Raw genomic sequence first — 12,510 nt, 5'->3', positions numbered from 1 at the left:
TCTCTCTCTCTTCTCTCTCTCTCTCTCTCTCCTCTCTCTCTCTCTCTCCTCTCTCTCTCTCTCTCTCTCTCTCTCTTCTCTCTCTCTCTCTCTCTCTCTCTCTTCTCTCTCTCCTCTCTCTCTCTCTCTCTCTCTCTGCCTTTCCCTTTGTCCATCTCACTCTCTCCCCCTGCCACCCCATGCACATGCTCTCCATTATGAATAAAATAAATGCAAAGAAAAAAATGTGGAAAACTCAGGCTTTTCAGGGAACTGCAAGCAGTCAGATATTTTGGTGAAAGACCCTGTGATGGGAAGGGTTCAAGAAGTGAATGGAAATACCTGAGAAGAATCTAAGATCAAGTGTAATATTACAGTATTATCAAAACCCAAGAATCCTCCTCATGCTCCCTTAGAGACTTAGGGTAACCACGATTTTAACTTTTGACCATAGACTAGATCTGTTTTTAAACTTTCTATAAATAGAACCATGGGCATGTTATTTTCCGGTAAGTTTTGACTATAATATTATGTGTAGTTGTGAATCATTTGCTTTCACTTCTACAGAGTATTTTATTGTACAAGTTACTTATATGGTCTACTGTTTCAGGAGTAAAATACTCAAAATACTGTTTGAGTAATTTCCATCTGAACTAATATGAATGACGGTGCTATGAGCATTTCCGTGTTTGGGGGACATGAGCATACAAGCTTGCAGAACTGTTAGATTGGCTTTATTTATGTTTTTATCATGTAGGTACTCTCAAATAGAGGGCAAATATGATATAAGAATATGTGAGAATTACCAAAGACCAAAAATAGATACATCCGACAAAGGCAAAAATACACACTACAAAGGACAGTTAAATCGAAATTCAAATGCTAAATTGTTTATTTACATTCAATCATGTCTTTACAGTGAACATTTCTTTGTCCAGCACAAATATGCATGTCAGTCAAGACAAAGATATTATATACCTTATCATCAGCCAATAGCTTCTCATTTTTTGTCAATTGAGCATACTTTTACTTGTTTGTTCCTTCTCCTTCCTTCTCTCTTCCATATTATTTTTTTCTCACCTTTTAAAATCTTCACTAAAGATCTTAAACTAAAAGTATGGACAAAGCTAGAATCTAATGACTAGTGAACTATAATTTTCTTCTGAAACATTTTTTTCTCTCTCCATTCCCCCTTTTACTAGAGGTATAAGCTAACTTATTTGTGAAAAAAATAAAAAAGGTTAATCTCAGTTTGGTCTGTTATTTGCACAAAGCCTCACAAGAATTCAATTTCTGATGCAAGGCAACAGATATTATTGTATTATTGAACTTATGCAAATAACCATTCTGCCACAAAATAAGAATGCTCACAAATATGTTTTAATTGCAAAGGGGTCAGGAAGGGAGTTTCTGTTTCAATGAAAAAAAATTTTTTAACCAATTGCTGAACCTATCAACCACTAAAAAGAAAACCAAAATTCTTAAATCTGGAAGACAAAGCACAGACAAAAAACAGTCATATTTTAGACAAAAGTCATAGAACTCTGTTTCATTAGTTCAGTCTCATGTTCTCTCTCTTTTATTGGATTTGCAGTGTTACTGTGATCTGATCTTCCATTAAAATCCTGGAAAGTTAACATTCAGCATTATTGTCAATATTTCCAAAATGATCCCTACCGTTAAGTTGGTCTTTTTCTTCATAATTTTTTTGTTCTGTTATTTTTGTCTGTCTCTCTTTAGTTTTCCTGGTACAGCACTCTCTTCAGAACTTCTCAAAGATCTGGTCTGATGTTGGTGAATTCTATAAGGTTTTGTTTATCTGCAAATGTTTGGGCTTTTCTTCCCATATGAAAAATAATCGTGCCAGTATTCTTGGTTGAAATTGTTTTCACTTAACACTTTGAATATATTTTCCCATTCTTTCCTTGCTCACATTGTTTCCAGCAAGAGGTCCAATGTTAACCTGATAGAATATCCTTTGAAAGTAACCTGACATTTCTCTCTTGCCAATTTTAGTATCTTGTCTCTGTCTGTGGTTTTGGTCAACCTGGTTATGATGTGCCTCGGAGAAGATCTTCTTGGGTTGATTCTATGTGGTGTCCTTGTATTTCTTGGGTCTGGATATTTGAACACCTCTTTAGGTTTGAAAAGTTTCCTTCCAGGATTTCATAGAATATATTATCAATGCCCTTATTAGTTTCTTCACCTTCTGGGATACCGATTATCCAGATGTTTGGGCATCTAATGGTATCTAGTATTATTCTTAGATTATTCTAATTTTTGAGGGTTCTTTTTTCAGTCTTTCTGGTGAAATTTTCTAGGTCAGAGGTTCTGTCTTCTATATCTGAGATTCAATCTTCTACGTGACCTAATCTGTTTTTAGTACTTTCAAGGGAGGTTTTGATTTTCTGTATTACAGCCTTCGTCTCTAACAGTTCCATTTGATTCTTCTTTATGGTGTGTAATTTCCTCTTTCAGATCATGCAAGAACTTCTTCACCTCCTAGAATTTGTATCTTTTCTCCTGCATCTTTTGTAGTTCATTGTCTCTTTTCTCTTGCATCTCTGTTAGCTTTGTCACTATGAATATTCTAAATTCTTTATCTGATATTTCCATGAGTTCCATTGTAATGTCTGTGAATGATGAAGGCCTGTTCTTTCCCCTTGGTGGGAGACATATTTTCTTGGTTTCCCATATTTCTTGTGCCTTTACAGTGGTTTCCAATCACCTGATGGATTATACTTTACTTCCCACTTTCCTTTCTTTGCTAGGTGTTGAGCCAGAGGAGAGGTTTGGGGCAGAGCCAAATGCTAATTATTAAACTGTTATTAATTCTTTCACCATGAGGCTAAACCATATTACACACATTATTTAATCATAATGATCTTTATTTGGAAACTTCTCATTAGAAACACAAAATGACCTCATTTATTCTTTGCAACTTGATTCAGTAAAAATTTGTTCAAAATCTTTTATTCAATTTTATCTTTTAGATAATTTGGTTCAACACTAACCAAACCACTATACAATGAGTGGCTACTACTAAAAAGAATGCACCAACAATAAAAGGAAACATTTGGAAAAGAAACAGTTCTTGGTTTTCATGAAGGTTTTGAATATAAATAAAAATAAATAAATAACCATGGATCACTTTAAGAATAACTTTAAAATTTTTCCTTTAAACAGGTCTACATAACCAAATCACTGGCAACTATATTTCTGAGAATATTTCACAAAATTCACATGATTTGAAATATATGGGTTTATGGATTGCCTGGGCTCTATGCCTAGAAATATTTTCAGAGATCATCTCACGTTTTCATTCCTAGGATCAATAATGTCAGCAGATGTTAAGGTTTGTTAGCCAAGTATAGTGATTTAAAAGGGAAGAGAGAGGGAAGTCAGAGAAGGGAGGGAGGGAAGAAAGGAGAAGAGAGAGGAGGGGAAGAGAAGAAAAGGGAAGGCAAGGGAAGGGAAGGGGGAAAAAAAAGGAAAAGGGAGGTCAGAGAGAGCCAAGCATTTCAACAATCTACCAAACCACTAACTCAAAGGATGGGATGAATTAAATTTTAAAAAAAATTAATAAAAGAGTATAAGAGATAAACAAAACAGTTTACTTTTTTTTTTTTTTTTTTTTTGGTCTGAGGGGGTATGTGCTTACCAGAGACAGAGGTAAGAGGAGAGAGAAAGAAATAAAGCACCCCCTTATAGTGCATGGTCACAATCTTTTTCCCTCCATTTTCTCCATCCCATCAGGATCTGACCACTGGGACCAGGATTCTAACACAGTCAACTCTCTGAGATCTTACTCCCTAGGCATAGTACCTAACCATTGTGCCAAAGGGCCAGTCTAAAAACATTTTATCGAGTGATTTGATTTTAGTTAAGAGACATACACAGCTCTAAATCAGGCACACCTTTTCAGTCTTTCCAAATCATCTTGAAATATAACCAAAAAAAAAAGTCGAAATGTTTCACTGATAAATAATTACATATCCTAATAACGCTTCTCCACATAGTCGAAAACACTTTGCTCACTAAGAAACAATAATATATTTTCCCAGGTCTTCAGTGATTAAAACATACACGTGAACATTTCTTTAGTAATAATATTAATTCACTTACCAGAGCAAAATTTAAATGGATTAACAACCATACATATACATGTGAAAAACATAATGATAATCTAGTACCCACTTTACACTTCTCACAGAAATTAACTCAAAATTGAGCATAGACCTACATGTTTTAAAATTTAATTATTATCATTATAATCTTGTTTATATTACATTGAATCACGTACAACTTTACAGTGTATTACATTGCTTTTTCAAAAGGGAATGCCATGCATGTCAGTCAATAGAGAGATATTAAAATTCCACTTCATCATTCATAATCTTTTCATTTTTCCCCCAATCATTATTATTTCAATTATTTTTTTAACCAGTCAATCACTATTTCTCATTTTGCTTGTAAAAAGACTTTACCCATCATGAAATACTTCTCAGACCAATCCAGTTGAGAATAATATACACGTCATCAACAGGTAATAAACCATATCTGTGTCCCACTAATCTCATGCCTCTCTATTTGTTCTCTTGCTATCTTTCTCTATCCTCTTCTCTTCACGTCCCCATTCCACACTGTCTTATCCTCATTAAGTATTTTCACTGCTTTTATGTCCTCCAATATTTGGCTCTCTACCATAGACCTACATTTAAAACACAAAACTATCAAACTTCTAGAAAAAAACATGGAAATGTAGGGGACCTTGAATTTAGATATGTACTTTTAGATGTAATATTAAAAACATAATTCACAAAAGAAAAAAATCATGAGTGAAACTTTACTGAAATTAAAAACTTGAGCTTTGATAAAACACTGTTGAGAAACTGAAAGAGAAGTCACAGAGAGAATATATTTATAAGACACAAATCTGCTAAAAAAAAGAAAAAAGAAAAAAAACCTGTGTCTAAAATATATAAAGAATTCTTAAAAACTCAACAGTAAGAAAAGAAACCAGTTGAAGAAAGAGCAAAAGAATCTGAATAAACATCTCACCAAAGAAGATAGATAGTCGACAAATGCCCATGTAAAGAGATGCTCCATACCATATGTCATTAGGAAAATGCAAATTAAAACAATAAAAAGATACCACTACAGAGATGCTGTTAGTTTAGTATACGATGGAAACTCTGGAAACAGCCAATGCTGGCAAGGATATGGAGGAACGGAAATTCTCATTAATTGCTGGTGGCAATGTAAAACGGCATAGCCACTTTGCGAGGCAGTTACAAAGCTATACATGATCATACCGGAGCCAGCAATCGTGCTCCTGGGTGTTTACCTAAGTATGTTGGTAACATATGTGCCCACACAAAAATCTGCACCAAGATTGTACAAAAAGACTTACTCATAATTGCCACAATTTGGAAGCAATTAAGATGCCTTTCCACACATGAGTAGATAAACAAAATATGGCAAATCCAGACAATGGAATATTACTCAGCAATAAAAAGAAATGAGCTATCTAGCTACTAAAAGACATGAAGGGACTTAAAATACATATTACTAAGTCAAAGAAGTTCATCTAAAAAAGGCTACATCGTTTATAATTCCAATGTATGACATTCTGGAAAAGGCAAAACTTTGGACACAGTAAAAAGATCAGTGGTTTCCAAAGGTTAGAGGGGTAAGAGACGAAAAAGTAGAACTCAGGATTTTTAAGGCAGTAAAATTAAGAACTCGTGCTCTGAGAAAACTCCATCTAATACTGTAATGATAGACCCGTGGCAACATGCATCTAGGAAAATTCATAGAATGCATGACGTGAAGAATGAACTCTAAATATGGACTTTGGTTAGCAATAATATATTTCGATTGTTTCAACCACTTTAAAAATGTATCATACAAATGTAAGATGTTAACATCTTGGGGATACTGAGGAACAGGAAAATGTGTGCATGGGAACTTTGCACTTCCTCCTCTATTTTTCTGTAACCCTGAAACGTCTCTAAAACATAAATAAATAAAGTCCATTTGGGCCAGCAGGTGGTGTAGTGGCAAAGATGCAGTACTCCCACATGGCTGTGATTCAAGTCCTGGCCCTGGCAGCTTGAAAATCATGCCAGGCACATGTGCCCAAAATCCCAGGAGGAAAACGGAGAAGGGTTTGCAGTGTGGCCATCCATCCAGGAGGTGTTTTCTCACTTTCTCTCTCACTTTCTCTGTCTCCCTCCTCTCTAGCAAGCACACGTGCCCTATGGGTAAAACAAAAGTCCATTAATAATGTAAAAAGTAAATGAACTGATTTTTGCTTTCTTTCAGGCAACTAAAATATCTAAAAGTATGCTAAAATGTTTAAAATGTAAAACAAAGAAATTGTATTTGAGTCCTGAACCCAGGATGCCTGGTCTATATAAACTTCCTTTGCTAGGTAGTATCAGTAATAATGATGACAGTAGTGAACATAGATAATGGTTACTGAACTGCCCATCTTCACTGCCAGGCACTATGCTCCCGATTTTAGAGATTATCTCATTGAATTTTCACAGAATCATATTAGGGAGATGTCGCTATTACTGTTTTCCAAATAAGGGAACAGGAACTTTCTACAGTTTGCACTAGTAGAAAATGGTAAGCAGTCAGATTGACCCCTACAATGCACTCATCATGACACTGCTGTATTGCATGGTACTGCTAAAGAGTCAGCAAAATTGCATGAATACCTCTCAAGGACTAAAAAAACTTACCAGATCAAGTTGCTTTTGGGGAAAAAAAAGATTAAAATGATCTTGTCATTTAAATTAGATTTCTTTAAAGTCTTACTTTTGACCTACATATACACTTATGCATTGCTTAATAACCAGAATATATTATGAGAAAATTGTCATTAGGCAATTTCATTGTTGTGCAAACAGCCTCAAGTACACTTACGCAAACCCAGACAATATTATCCCATTACATATCAAGGCTGTATTGAAAATCATGCCAGGCACATGTGCCCAAAATCCCAGGAGGAAAACGGAGAAGGGTTTGCAGTGTGGCCATCCATCCAGGAGGTGTTTTCTCACTTTCTCTCTCACTTTCTCTGTCTCCCTCCTCTCTAGCAAGCACACGTGCCCTATGGGTAAAACAAAAGTCCATTAATAATGTAAAAAGTAAATGAACTGATTTTTGCTTTCTTTCAGGCAACTAAAATATCTAAAAGTATGCTAAAATGTTTAAAATGTAAAACAAAGAAATTGTATTTGAGTCCTGAACCCAGGATGCCTGGTCTATATAAACTTCCTTTGCTAGGTAGTATCAGTAATAATGATGACAGTAGTGAACATAGATAATGGTTACTGAACTGCCCATCTTCACTGCCAGGCACTATGCTCCCGATTTTAGAGATTATCTCATTGAATTTTCACAGAATCATATTAGGGAGATGTCGCTATTACTGTTTTCCAAATAAGGGAACAGGAACTTTCTACAGTTTGCACTAGTAGAAAATGGTAAGCAGTCAGATTGACCCCTACAATGCACTCATCATGACACTGCTGTATTGCATGGTACTGCTAAAGAGTCAGCAAAATTGCATGAATACCTCTCAAGGACTAAAAAAACTTACCAGATCAAGTTGCTTTTGGGGAAAAAAAAGATTAAAATGATCTTGTCATTTAAATTAGATTTCTTTAAAGTCTTACTTTTGACCTACATATACACTTATGCATTGCTTAATAACCAGAATATATTATGAGAAAATTGTCATTAGGCAATTTCATTGTTGTGCAAACAGCCTCAAGTACACTTACGCAAACCCAGACAATATTATCCCATTACATATCAAGGCTGTATTGTAGAGCCTATACACTCCTTACAGGACTGCTGTCATGTTGCAGTGTATTGTTGACCAAACTGTTGCTATGTGGTACATGATCATATTTGGGTATACTTGTATGAGATGAAAGTATACTTTCTAACTTTCCAGCAATAGACTTGCAAGTAGATACCAATGTTCTCAAGGCCAAAAGATGACTCAAATGCTCCTTCCAAGAGAAAAAGGCGGGTCAGCTCAGTAGTAACAAGAAATGAGTATGTGGTCAAAGGGTCCAAACCCTGGACCAGACCAGGAGAGGAAAGACCAATGTTATGGCTCGAGTTCTTCCACTTCTATGCCAAGCACATCTGTCTCCTTGAGATCTTAATTTATTGACTCATAAAGAAACTGATAACGAAAATCTCTGGGTGATTGCTATTTCTCTGATTCATACATTTGGAACTTGAAGATTGTTAATTCTGTGACAGAGAAATACATCAGGCATAAGGCAGAACAAATTATGATAGGGTGTGGAGGTCCATTTCAATGTAGGCAACACTACCTGCCTATCAGACCCCAGTGTGGGTCTGAGATTCTCCAACAGGCCTTTTTTTTCCCCATGGATAAGCCAAGGAGTAGCAGGACAGATTAACTGAACTGTGTTATCATTAGAAAGATGTGCTCCAGTTGGATGCTTGGTTGATTCTCAACAGAGAAGTAAGAGAAGTCTGGCCTTTTGCTACATTTACAAAGGAATCTTCCTTCTACCAGGCCCTCCCTTGCCTACTTCCTTCTCACCTCCCCCACTCCTGGGCATCCATCCCAGGATATTCCTTGAAGTTCTTTATTTGCTACAAATTATTCCCCTCTCCCTTTAAAAATGGAGTCTCACTGCAGCTTTTCTAGGATTTAGAAGGAAATAAATTAAATTAATATGAATGAAACTAGAGTAAAAATTACTGAAAGGAACTTAACCTTTCTGGTGTTGGTATTTGCATGTAGAACTGTTAATGTACATAAACTTTTTAAAAGTAAAATTTGCACAAGAGAAAGTAAAGATTGATCAGGTATTTATTTATTTATTTATTTATTTATTGAAAGAATTTTTTTGCTATAGGGTGCATACACTCATTGGAGAGACAGAAAGGAAAAAACAGCACCACCACCCCAGGAGGAATGGCCACACCGCAATCCCTTCTCCTCCATTATTCTCTCAGGATTTGGGGCATGCATGTACACGCGCCTGGTGTGAACTTTAAGCTGCCGGGTCCCGGATTTGAACAACAATCAACTGTGAGTGAGTCCAGTGACATAACCATTATGCCATCTGCCAATCCCAGATTGATAAGGTTTTAAGAAAGGATAGGGAACTATTTTAGACATTTTGTATTTATTACCTACTTCACTTAGTCTACCAAGTCATTAAAGCAAAACCAGACATCAAGCGATCCACTACCTCACTTCCGAAAGCACACTAACCCACACCCTAGCCACCCTGCAAGATACCAGTGCACATGCTCTTTAGGCTAACAATATAAATTACAATTTAACATTTAAATCAATCATTTGAATGGTCAAATATTCATCTTATAATAATCATCACTTCCACACTGATAATGAAACCATCCAAAAATGAAAGTAAGATATGCTTAGAGAATATATTCAAAAACTAACTGAAACTGAATCATGCTCAAAATTGAAATGATTTTGCTGACATTACTTTCAACAGGAAACATTGTATTAATTTGAAATGTCTACAGTTTGGAGCAAAAATAACAATGTTATATAAAATATTTTTCAGTTATTTCATAGCTTTTCTAAAAATCTGCACAACCCCTTATTTTACATTTTCCTAGGTATATTACAACTTTGGCACAATCAAAAATTTGATTGTATTTTTTAGTGTTCAGTCCTTTATTTCTCAAATGTATGCATAACTTGGATGCTTCAGAAGCATACACAGGAAAATCCTTTAAATAAAATTACCTCTCTTTTTTTCCATTTGGATCTATTTTAGATCTCACAAAATATGAAACACATGAGAGGCATTGTTTTATTAAAGATAATGTATATTGGGACCAGCAGTTAGAGTAATGGCTATATCTCTGGACTCCCATGTAGTCGACCGCGGTTCGAGTCCCGGACCCAGGGACTTAAACTCACACTGGGCATGTGTACGTGCGTGCCCAAGACCCCAAGAGGAGAATGGGATTGTGGCATGGCTATACCCCCCCGGGGGGGGGTGATTTCTCACTTTCTGTCTTTCTTAGGAGCGCATGTACCCTATAGCAAAAAACCTCACCCCCCAAAAAAAAAGATAATGTATATCCAAAAAAATCAAAACACACATGCTAAAAATTAACATAAAACTCTCAGATATAAATTTAAATGCTTAAGTAAGGAGAAAGTAATACCAAAAGTAAAACAAGAAGAAAAATTAGTGTGTGTGTGGTCCTTTGGAGTTCTGCAAATATATATACCTGTTACCTACTTTGATAAAGCTGCTCTATTTATGGATGGTTAGTACAAGTGCCTATTGTCTCATGAAAGTTCAAAGCCAAAAATGACTACAGATAGATTTAAATTTGGCAATGCTGTACATACCTTTTTATATAGTTTGACTTTTGAGCCATGTTAATGTTTTACATATTAAAAAGTTCAATTTAAATAAGATAAAAGAAACTAAAACTGAATTCAAACAGAAACAAACCTAATTGCACATCAAACATATTCATAGAGAAGAAATAGAAAAAGAATGCAGGTACTTTTGAACAAACTATATGATTTTACATACTCAAGGAAATATATTATAAGGATAAAAATACCTACAAAGAAATCTTGAAGTCAATGAGTTTGTTATTGGTACTGATACTGATGTAGCAATTCTAAAATTGGGGCAAGCAGTTATCATAGCCACAAATGGCTAAATATTAATATATTCATGTTGTTGAATCAGGGTTCTCTCTGTGGGAGAATGGAAACAGTTACAGAAGGTGGGAAAGATAAAAGAAAAACTGTAGTGTTGGACTAGAATTAGAGGTATCAATGATACCCTCATTCTGGAGGTCACAATATCCCAGTAGTAATAAACACATCCAGTTCCAGATGTGGGTCTCTCTCTTTTTGTTGTTGTTGTTGTTATTTTAGTGAGATTTTTTATATAGGATACATGCACTCATTTGAGAGACAGAGAGACAGAAAGTGAGAAACCATCCTGCAGGGGGTATGGCCACTCCACAGTCCCTTCTCCTCCAATCTCCTCCCAGGATCTTGGGTGGGCACGCACACACACACACACACACACACACACACACACACACCCGACATGAGTTTCAACTCACCAGCAAGTCACCAGGTTCAGGAACTCAAACTGTAGTCAGCAATATGGGAGTACAGAGATGTAACCATTACACCGCCTGCTGGTCCCCAGATGTGGGTTTCTAAATACCATTCACACTAAAAGAAACCAGGACTTTTTGAATTAATCATTAATTTCTGGGCAGAGAAAGTAAGAAGTAGGCCTGAACCTTCTTGTATGCTAGGAAAAACGAAAGTGTTCAATAACTGATTAAAAACATCAGCTCAGAGGCGCTCTTCCTAGTCCAATTTGGAACAATAATAACATCATAATGTATGACAGAAATGAACAACAACATGTTGATGTTTTTAAGAATCTTGAGCTTACGGACCAGCAGTTAGTGCAATGGCTATGTCGCTGGACTCCCATGTAGTCGACTACAGTTTGAGTCCTGGAACTGGTGGCTAAAAACTCACACCGGACACGTGTGCATGCATGCGTGCCGAAGATTCCAAGAGGAGAATGGAGGAGAAGGGAATGTGGCATATCCATCCTCCCTGGGGGGTGATTTCTTGCTTTCTTTCTCTCTGTCTCTGTCTGTCTGGCGAGTGCACACGCCCTATAGCAAAAACCTCACAAAAAAAAAAAAAAAAAAAAAAGTCACCGTTTTCCACAATCACTGATTCGGGAAAGAAGGATTTGTGGATGCTAACATCATTAGGTGAAAGGCCATTAGGAAATACGATAGTCACAGAGTCTCATAGTACCTCTTCCACAGATTATTTATTGATTGCAAAGGGAGAAGATACCCTTTCAGCGGGGAAATGTGGCAGATACACCTTTGCCAAGTGATCAAGTTTAACATCGTCAACACTGGGACAAACTAACATCATGGGCTACCTGATACTACACACTATTAAAAAAATCACCTATGGAGCGTTCTTGCCAAATACATTTAACTGAAACCCAATCATGAGGAAACACCGGCCATCTACAAATGGAGATACTCTATGGAGCGATGGGCTTGTCTCTTCAAAAATGTCAATATCATAAAAAACACAGAAGGCTGGCGGACTGTTCTCAATTAAAGGAGACGAAAGACAAGAGAAGCAAAAACCAGCTATAAAGGACAGGATTAGGACAATTGGGAATTTTAAATAAAGGCTATAATAGATATTAGATGAAAATATTACATGGTTACAGTGCCAGAAGGTGATCAGAAACATGCTCAAGTATTGAAGGGTGAGACATCAGGATGTCTGCAGCTAACTTTGAAATGCTTTAGCAACACAAAACAGAACACACAACAGATATGTATATATTTAGAAAGAAAAGAAATACAGCAAACATGGCAAATTGTTAAATCAGCGAACCCGCCAATACATTTATACAACTTTTCCCTGTATTTGTAATTTTTCAAAACATAAAG

The sequence above is a fragment of the Tupaia chinensis genome, unplaced genomic scaffold (genome assembly GCF_000334495.1).
Source record: "Tupaia chinensis unplaced genomic scaffold, TupChi_1.0 Scaffold000322_1, whole genome shotgun sequence".
NCBI lineage: Eukaryota > Metazoa > Chordata > Mammalia > Scandentia > Tupaiidae > Tupaia > Tupaia belangeri.
This window is presented reverse-complemented; position numbering follows the sequence as displayed.